The sequence below is a fragment of the Trifolium pratense genome, linkage group LG2 (assembly GCF_020283565.1).
Source record: "Trifolium pratense cultivar HEN17-A07 linkage group LG2, ARS_RC_1.1, whole genome shotgun sequence".
Classification (NCBI taxonomy): domain Eukaryota; kingdom Viridiplantae; phylum Streptophyta; class Magnoliopsida; order Fabales; family Fabaceae; genus Trifolium; species Trifolium pratense.
This window is the reverse complement of record NC_060060.1, coordinates 70,873,918-70,883,972: the sequence shown is the minus strand read 5'-3', so window position 1 is coordinate 70,883,972 and position 10,055 is coordinate 70,873,918. Positions and strand designations below refer to the sequence as shown.

Sequence of the window (10,055 nt, the reverse complement as noted above, 5' to 3'; positions counted from 1 at the left end):
GATTATTATTATTATTATTATTATTATTATTATTATTATTATTATTATTATTATTATTATTATTATTATTATTATATCAATTATCAATACACAAGATTACACAAACAACTATACAAAATCTTAAATACTTGATGTTTGTTCGTAAATTTTTCAAATGTGTTTCGCTTTAACTTTTTTTCTTTCAAAATAGATCAACAATATTAATAAGGAGTATACCTTTGAAAATTCTAATAAATACACATAATAATTTGCAGAGGCTATCATATTTAAGGATATGGAGAGAGTATATCACATATTTGACATTATATTATTTTATAATATCGCAAATTTGCATGACTATTTTTTTTACGACTTAGGTAACAATAAAGGATGGCTATATCCTAAGCCTACAGAGAATTCCTGCAAGGTTGTCCGGTAAGAAAGCAGACAAGCCACCTGTGCTAATACAACATGGTATCTTCTTTGTAAGTTTTATCGATGCAAATTCATATACAAATTACAATATTGCAGTATATGCAAAGACAATATGTTTGATTCCTATTATTTATTTCAGGATGGTATTGTATGGTTGTTGAATTCTCCAGAAGAATCATTGGGATTTATTTTAGCAGACAGTGGATTTGATGTGTGGCTTGTAAATGGTCGTGGTACAAAATATAGCACCATGCACACATCACCAAGTCCTAATGACATGGTTCTTATACATATGATATAATTATTAATGCATTTCATTTTTTAAAAATTTTCATTGATTGATATAAATTGTAATTGATTATTGTTTTAATTTATTTCATTTTGTATAGGCTTATTGGGATTGGTCATGAGATGAATTAGCTAATTATGATCTTCCAGCTTTGGTCCAATATGTTTACAACCATACAGGTCAAAAAATATACTATGCAGGTCATTCTCAGGTAATTAAGCTAATACTACTTTTTTTAACGACAAATTGGAAGTATGTTAATTGTTATGTTAATTTCTTTTACACCTTGTGATATGAACCATGAACCTCCAACTTCGTTAACCTTTAACTCAACTAGTTCTACTAGTTGAGCGTAAGCTAATACTCGTAGCTACTTAATTGATTATTTGTTTATTTTCTATGCTTTTAGTGTTTATGTAACAATCATATAATTTTTTAGGGATCTTTAATGGCTTTTGTTGCTCTGTCTCAAGGGAAGCTTTTGAATATGTTGAGATCGGCTGAATTACTTAGTCCAATTGCTCATATGAATTTGATTCCTGCTACGGCAATAAGACTTCTTGTTGATAAATTTTTAGTGGAGGTGAGACAGGACTAAAAGTTTTTGTCAATAAAATTACATACGACAAAATTTATATGCATTACTTTTATGTGCTATTTTTGTTGTTCCTCTCACAAAGAGTTAGTTTTTTAAGAAAAATTATTTTGAAAAAATATAAGAAGTCGTTTTTTTAATTAAAAAACTACTTTGCGAGAGCAATAAAAAAAACTGCATATAAAGCAATACATGTAAGTTTGTCCTAAGACATAAAGCATGATCTCTCTATAAAGAAAAAAAATGCTCTATTTTAGCTAAATTATGTATTAAAATATTTATTGAATTCAATTATGAAAATATTTTCCTTTTTTAATTTAATATAACAGGTTTTATATCAGTTAGGCATCTATGAAATCATTCCTAATGCATAAGAATAAATAACCCTTTCATCTATTTTTACTATATCTTTGTTAGAATGTTTGAGTGCAAAAAGGTAAATAAACTTTTTTTTAATTTAATATTTTTACTATTTGGTAGGAATGTTGCAGCAAAATTTGTCAGTGACATATGCAAAACTCTAAACATCAACTTTACAAGTTTATTGTCATTATTGACAGGTACTTTACATTGATAAGGAAATTTCACTTAAATCTTATGTATCAAAATGATTACAACAATTATTTATTGTATTTTGACTATCACAGGTCCGAACTGTTGCATGAATTCTTTTATATGTTGGATTACTATCTTAATTATGAACCACAACCAACATCAACAGAGAACTTGATTCATTTTTCGTAAAGTAAGTCGTCTAAGAAGTAACATTTTTTTTTTCACTTTTTCTTGTTGTGACTAAATATTATTTAATTTAATTTCTATACACAACCGGTATAATATAATTACATCTCATCTCATCATGGTAACGTTTGTGTATAAAAATCAATATAATCTCAATATCACTTTATTTTTATGCATTTTTTTTATCTAGATTTTTATGCATTTTTTATTAGGACTAATAATTTTTTATTGACTCACCCGTGTATTATAAACTCTGAGAAGTGATCAGAATTGCAAAGTATGATTATGGTGATCAAGCACAAAATGTACTACACTACGGACAAGTGGTTCCTCCAACTTATGACATGGCCAAAATTCCAAGTGAATTCCCTCTTTTCCTAGATGTTGGAGGGCAAGATATTTTGTCTGATGTACAAGATGTGAACCTTTTGCTCAATGACCTCAATAATCATGATCCTAACAAGCTTGTGGAATTGATCAAGGAGGATTATGCACATCTTGATTTTGGTGCGAATGTCAATGCTAAACAAGTCATTTATGATCCCATGATAGCTTTTTTCAACACTCATTGATTTCACAACATCTATTTTGTTTATAATGAAGTATATTGGATTTCTACATATATAGTTAGGCTGCAATCGATGTTCTAAAAATTGGATGGGAGATTTGTATCGGTGTGACTTTCGATTGATGAGTCAATTGGTTCAACTATTATTGAACCGGTGAAATTTAATATTAGATAAATTAAAAATATATTTAATATTAATATTTATAAGTAAATTAGTTTAAATTCAAGTCTATCCTTGATCTTACTGTTCTTTTCTTATTTTTCTGTTTCTAGTAAAAAGTAATGGTAATCCTAGTTATCTATTTTCTTTGCCTTTTATAGTAATTATTAGGTTACCTCTCTACAAGACAATTGGGTTTACTAAAAAGGTTATAATTTACATCTCATTCTTACTACTAATCTCTAGGCCTAATTCTTAGGTTCTATTATGAGTAAAAAAAAATTCTTAGTTTCTATTTCTCTATTATTTTACTCTTTTGCCAACTATACCCCTTTTTACGGGTTAACTAGCCTTTGCACCCCTTACTTCTATTTCTTCTAAACTTTTTTTTAATCAAACAAACTTAATACATTTCATTAACTAGTAAACGTTCAATACATGAGGGAATAATTTCAAATCTACGGAAACTAGACTAAGAAATGGCCGCCCGAGCAAGAGTATGAGCAACCATATTCGCTTGTCTCCTAACAAACTTCACTTTAAAGTTTATGCACGATAACATAATTTTGATAACGTCAGCAACAATTAAACTAAATTCCGAATTACCACTATGCCTAGTTAGAATAGCTTCAGTCAACACCTGTGAGTCGCTTTCAAATTGAACCATATTCAAACATCTAATATTGACTTCCTTCATGGCCTGCAGGAGCGCCCAAGCATCGCCTTCAACCGTTGACAAGGTGACCTGTTGTCTTTACGTGAAGCCAGCCACAAAGTTACCATCATTATCCCGAAAACAAGCACTCAATGTTCTAAGTTCTTTCTTTTTACTCTTCTCTTCTTGTTTAATTTACTAAAAGTCTTTTAAATTCTGATTAATTAAATTTATTTTATCATCTCGCCACTTCTACTCTATATCTTAATTATTGAATTGTTTAGACACGCCAAGACAATTAAATTCTAAATAAATATTGACTAATTAAATCAAAAACTAATTGAATCCTAAATAAATAATATGTTTAAAAATTGGGGCGTTACATATATGAAATTAGTGATGGGAGATTCATGAAAGAAAAAACAAAACAAAGAAAGATTGAAGATATTGATGGAATATACTAATTCATCGGTTAGCTAAGTAGTTAGAAGTCAGTTTGTTTTGTTTGATCCTAGGTAGTTAGTTGGTTAGTCTAACTATCAAAAGTTGTTAGGAATTAGTTAGGCCAAAGGTAGTTACTTGTACCTTAAGTAACAAGCATAAATACACCTTAGTGTATCAATTGTAATCAACTTTTTGGCCCCTATTGTGGATGAATAAAACTTTTCCTTTTGCTTATTCTTTCATCTTCTTCTACCTCACAAAATATAGAGTTTTTCATCTTTCTTTCTCTATCACAGTTTTTCTGCAAAACTGTGTTATGCTCATAGGCGAGCTCACTGGCTTATGTGCATTGTGCAAAGTGTGTGTGCCAAGCTTGATGCTTCTGCTGCGCCAACAATTGGCATCAAGAGCCTGGTTCAATCACAGGACAAGAGTGAATTGTGAAGGAATCAAGTGGAGAAACACAAAGTGAAGCTGTGTAGATTGATTTCTTGAAAATTCAAGATGAACACCCAAGGTTTTGGTACAAACATTCTGATTCTTGATGGAAAGAATTGGGATAGATGGAGTGCAGTGATGAAGTCCTTATTTGGAGCACAAGAGTGTCTTGAGGTAGTGGTGAATGGATACGATGAGTTGGGAGCAAACCCAACCAATGATCAGAGAAACACATACAAAGAAAACAAGAAAAAAGACTGCAAGGCTTTATTCTATATCCAGCAGAATTGTGATGCACAACATTTTGAAAAGATTTCAAAAGCAACTAAGTCCAAAGAAGCTTGGGATATACTCGAGGGTTACCATGATGGTGGAACCAAGGTCAAGAAAGTGAAATTGCAGGCCTTTAGGAGGCAATATGAGTCTATGGTGATGGAAGAGGATCAAAAAGTAAGTGACTTCTTCTCAAAACTTCTTGCACTTGTTCATCAAATGAAAAATTGTGGAGAGAATGTCACTGATGAAATGATAGTAGAGAAAGTGCTTAGATCCTTAACTCCAAACTTTGATAATGTGGTAATAGCTATAGAGTATGTGAAAGATACAGCTACAATGAAAATTGAAGAATTACAAAGTGCTTTGGAAGCACATGAGATTAAAGTTCTCAGTAGGGGTTCAGAAAAGAAAGAACAACAAGCCTTGCAAGCTCAAACCAACAAGAAAGATGATGGTAACAAGAATTTCAAAAAGAAAGGAAAGGGTAAAGCAAAGTGGCTCAAGAGTCAAAATTCAAAGTCAGATGACAAAGCTGAAACTTCAAAGGGAGGAGGCAATGTCAAAAGTCAAAACAAGAAGAGGAATTTTGATAAAAGCAAGGTAAAATGCTATAATTGTGAAAAATTAGGTCATTTTGCTGATGAATGCTGGTATAATAAAGATCAACAAGAAGCTAATGTAGCTGAAGACAATGATGCTAAGGCAGTGTTGGTAATGGCTACTACTGGTGATGAAACTCACAGAAATTAGGAATGGTTTCTTGATTCAGGCTGCTCAAACCACATGACACCTCATAGAGAATGGTTGACTAGTTTTGATGCAAGCAAGAAGACTAGCATTAAACTAGCTGACAGTAGTGAACTGGCAGCAGAAGGTACAGGGAAAATTGTGTTCAAAGGCAAAACAGGCAACACAGTCATCATAGAAGATGTGTTCTATGTCCCTAAGATGAATTGTAATCTCATTAACATAGGACAACTGGTGCAGAAAGGTTTCTCAGTGACTATGGAGGACAATTCATTGAAGCTGTTTGATTCAAAAAGGAACTTAGTGTTGAAGTCTCCTCTGGCAAAGAATAGAACATACAGATGCAAGATTCCAAGTGATAGTGTGATGTGTTTATCTTCAAATATAAGTGAACCAGTTGAAGAAATATGGCACAAAAGGTATGGACACTTGAACTATAGAAGCTTAAGAGATTTAAATTCTAAAGAACTTGTATATGGCATGCCTAAGATCAGTGTGAAGCATGCTATATGTGATATCTGCATAAAGAGCAAGCAAAGCAGATTACCTTTTGTGAAGGAGATGGCTAAGAGAGCAAATGCAGCCTTAGAAGTGATTCATTCAGACATTTGTGGTCCCTTTGAAGTGCAGTCATTGGGAGGAAGCAAATACTTCATTACATTTGTAGATGAATTCACTAGAATGATGTGGATATTCACCATAAAGCTGAAGAGTGAAGCTTTATCAGTGTTCAAAAGTCTTAAAGTTTTAATTGAGAAGGAGAGTGAGAAATCAATTAAAATTTTAAGAACTGATGGTGGAGGTGAATACACTTCAAAAGATTTTGAAGATTACTGCAAAAGTCAGGGTATAACATATGAGGTTACAGCTCCTTACACACCACAACACAATGGACTAGCAGAAAGAAGGAATAGAACATTGCTGAATATGGCTAGGAGCATGATTAAGCAGAAGTGCCTGCCACACAAGTTCTGGGGTGAAGCAGTCACTACTACTGCTTACATCTTGAACAAGTGTCCTACCAAGAAGCTGAAATCAGTACCTGAAGAGGCTTGGTATGGAAGAAAACCAAGTGTGAAGCACCTCAGAGTGTTTGGTTCACTATGTTACAAGCATGTGCCAGATGCTAGAAGAACCAAACTTGAAGACAAAAGTGAAATAATGATACTTATAGGGTATCATCCAACTGGTGCTTACAAGCTATACAACCCTGTCACTCAGAAAGTTCATTTCAGTAGAGATGTAATTGTGAATGAAAATGAGAAATGGAAATGGGAGGAAGAGCCAGTGTATAGCAGTGAATCACAGTCAACATTCATTTATCCAAATTCAAGTGATGAATCAGATGGAGGTGAAAACTATGATGAAGGTGAAACAGTCAATGATGTTGATCAAATTCAAGGTGCAGAGACCAACATTCATTTATCCAAATCTCTCAAGTGATGATGATGACAGGGCTCATATGGTTGGAAGAACTCAGAGAACAAAACGTGTACCTGCTAGATTGAATGACTGTGAAGTAATTCAAGACAATGCAGTGAATGATGAGGGTGACCTCATTCATTTTGCATTACTAGCTGATTCTGAACCAGTAAATTTCAAAGATGCTTTGAAAAGCAATGTGTGGAAGAAGGCTATGGAAGAGGAGCTTAAGTCAATTGAGAAAAATCAGACTTGGAAGCTAGTTGCCTTGCCAGACAAGAAAAAGAGAATTGATGTGAAATGGGTGTTCAAAGTGAAACTGAACCCTGATGGTACAATTTCAAAGCATAAAGCAAGGTTAGTGGCTAGAGGTTTCTTACAGAAACATGGTATTGACTACAATGAAGTGTTTGCACCAGTTGCTAGGATTGAAACTGTGAGGTTGGTAGTAGCACTGGCTTGTAAAAATATATGGAGAATGTACCATTTGGATGTCAAGTCAGCATTCTTAAATGGTCCATTGGATGAAGAGGTATATGTAGCTCAGCCACCAGGTTTTGAAATCAAAGGAAAAGAGGAAATGGTGTACAAACTGTACAAAGCTCTATATGGTTTAAAGCAGGCACCTAGAGCTTGAAATAAGAGGATTGATCAATTTCTTATTCAGATTGGATTTAAGAAGTGTACAGTGGAATTTGGTGTTTATGTTCAGAATCTCAACAATGAAGATTTGGTCATAATTTGCTTGTATGTAGATGATCTTCTCATAACTGGTAGTCAAAAACCAGAAATTGAGAAATTGAAAGGCAAGTTAAAGGCTGAATTTGAAATGACTAATCTTGGAAAGCTATCATTCTTCCTTGGAATGGAGTTTATTGAAGTGCAAGGTGGAATAGTGATGCATCAACAGAAGTACATCAGTGAACTGCTTGATAAGTTTGAAATGACTGAGTGCAAGCCAATTTCAAACCCTTCAGACACAAACTCTAAACTAGATGAATGCAAGGATGAAGAGGGAGTAGATCCTACACTATTCAGACAAATGATTGGATCATTGAGGTACTTGTGTAATAGCAGGCCAGATATCTGCTATGCTGTAAGTGTAATCAGCAAATACATGAATAAGCCTAAGAAATCTCACATGAATGCAGCAAGGAGAATTTTTAGGTATGTAAAAGGTACAATGAGGTATGGATTGCTATTTCCTACTGGTTTGAAAAATGATTGTGAAAGCTTGAGTAGCTATTCTGATTCAGATTGGGGAGGAGATGCAACAGATAGAAGAAGCACATCTGGATATGTGATGCTATACAATGGTGCTGCAATTGCGTGGTGTACCAAGAAGCAGCCAGTGACTGCTCTATCAACATGTGAAGCTGAATATATTGCTGGCACTTTTGCTACTTGCCAAATGGTTTGGCTTGACTCTGTGCTAAGGGAACTAAAGTGTGAACTGCAGAAGCCTTTGAAGCTTATGATTGACAACAAGTCTGCAATCAATTTGGCAAAGAATCCAGTTTCACATGGAAGAAGCAAACACATTGAGACAAGGTTCTACTTCATAAGAGAGCAAGTTATGAATGGAAACATTGTATTAGTGTACTGTCCTACAGAGATTCAGCTTGCAGATGGTTTCACAAAATCTGTGAAACTTGACAGATTAGAGTTTCTAAGAGAGAAGTTAGGACTTGTTAGTGCTTAGCCAACTTTGAATTAAGAGGGAGTGATGGAATATACTAATTCATCAGTTAGCTAAGTAGTTAGAAGTCAGTTTGTTTTGTTTGATCCTAGGTAGTTAGTTGGTTAGTCTAACTATCAAAAGTTGTTAGGAATTAGTTAGGCCAAAGGTAGTTACTTGTAGCTTAAGTAATAAGCATAAATACACCTTAGTGTATCAATTGTAATCAACTTTTTGGCCCCTATTGTGGATGAATAAAACTTTTCCTTTTGCTTATTCTTTCATCTTCTTCTACCTCACAAAATATAGAGTTTTTCATCTTTCTTTCTCTATCACAGTTTTTCTGCAAAACTGTGTTATGCTCATAGGCGAGCTCACTGGCTTATGTGCATTGTGCAAGTGTGTGTGCCAAGCTTGATGCTTCTGCTGCGCCAACAGATATCACTTTACTGGCACGACATAATGAAGATGAAGGTTGTAAGAAAAAAGGAAAGAAGGTTTTACAAAAGGACAATGTGTGAGAGAGACAATTTACGTGTTTAATTTTATTTAAATTTAATTAATACTTCATTCAATCTTTTTTATAAGTGATGACAGTCAATTATATGATGTTTTTAGTACTATTTTAGAGTAGTTTTTAGTAGTATTAGTAGCAATTGAAGACCAAAAACAAGCAAATAACTAGAGAAACGAAGTTACTTGGCCAAGAAGCAAGAAAAATGGAAAAAACATCAAAAAATGGCAAATCCGGAAGAAAATGCGCAAGCCATCATTCCCACGATAAGATCAATCGCAGTACGATGAAAGGCGGTGAAACAAAACGAGAAAATCTGTAACAAATCTTCATCGTGCCACAATATGACCCATGGTGGCCACGAGTAGGCGAATTTGAACGCCATCATGGCCACGATGGATACAATGAAGAGCAGGAAAAAGCTCAAATCCAACTGAAAAACTATAAATAGAGCTCTCTTCCTTCACAATTATTCATTCATAAATCACTCAACAATAGTGATAGCTCAAGTAGAGTTGAGAGAACTCTAAGGAGAAGGCAAGGAGGGCCAAGGAACTCCGAGGTAACAAGGTTCCTTTATTTTATTGTCTTTGTGATTTTATTTTCCTAGGTTAGGTCGAGTAGATGAATTTCCTTATGAATGTTTGTGAGTTGTGACATATAATTTCGTTCGAACAAGTTTATATTTGATTGTTATTTAGTTATTTTCTATAATTGTTTTTCTTTAATTGCTTTTGTTTTTATTTTTTATTAAACAAACAATACTAATTTTGAAACTTTAAATCACGGCCGCTGAATATTTAACCACCAGCTGTCATTGCATCGATGAAATATAGTGGGCATAATTTTAGGAACAATTTTGAGAAACGGTTTGAAAGATGTCGAATATACTCCCTCCGTCCCAAATTATAAGGGAAAAAAACCAATTTTTTTGTCTCAAATTATAAGAGAAAAAATCATTTTCAAGAATATTTTTTCCTTATTTTCATAAAATTAAATGCAAATTGCATTTAATTTCTTCTCTCTCTCATTTTCTCAATAAACAACAATCAATAAAAATTGTTTTTCATCTTCCTATGCAACTTATTCCAAAGAAAACCCACAAAAACATACT

At 33.4% G+C, this 10,055-nt stretch overlaps 1 pseudogene; it reads left to right on the top strand.

Moving 5' to 3' along the window:
• The first annotated feature begins 274 nt into the window (after window positions 1-274).
• Window positions 275-10,055, top strand: part of LOC123905355 — a 45,928-nt pseudogene continuing 36,147 nt past the window's right edge.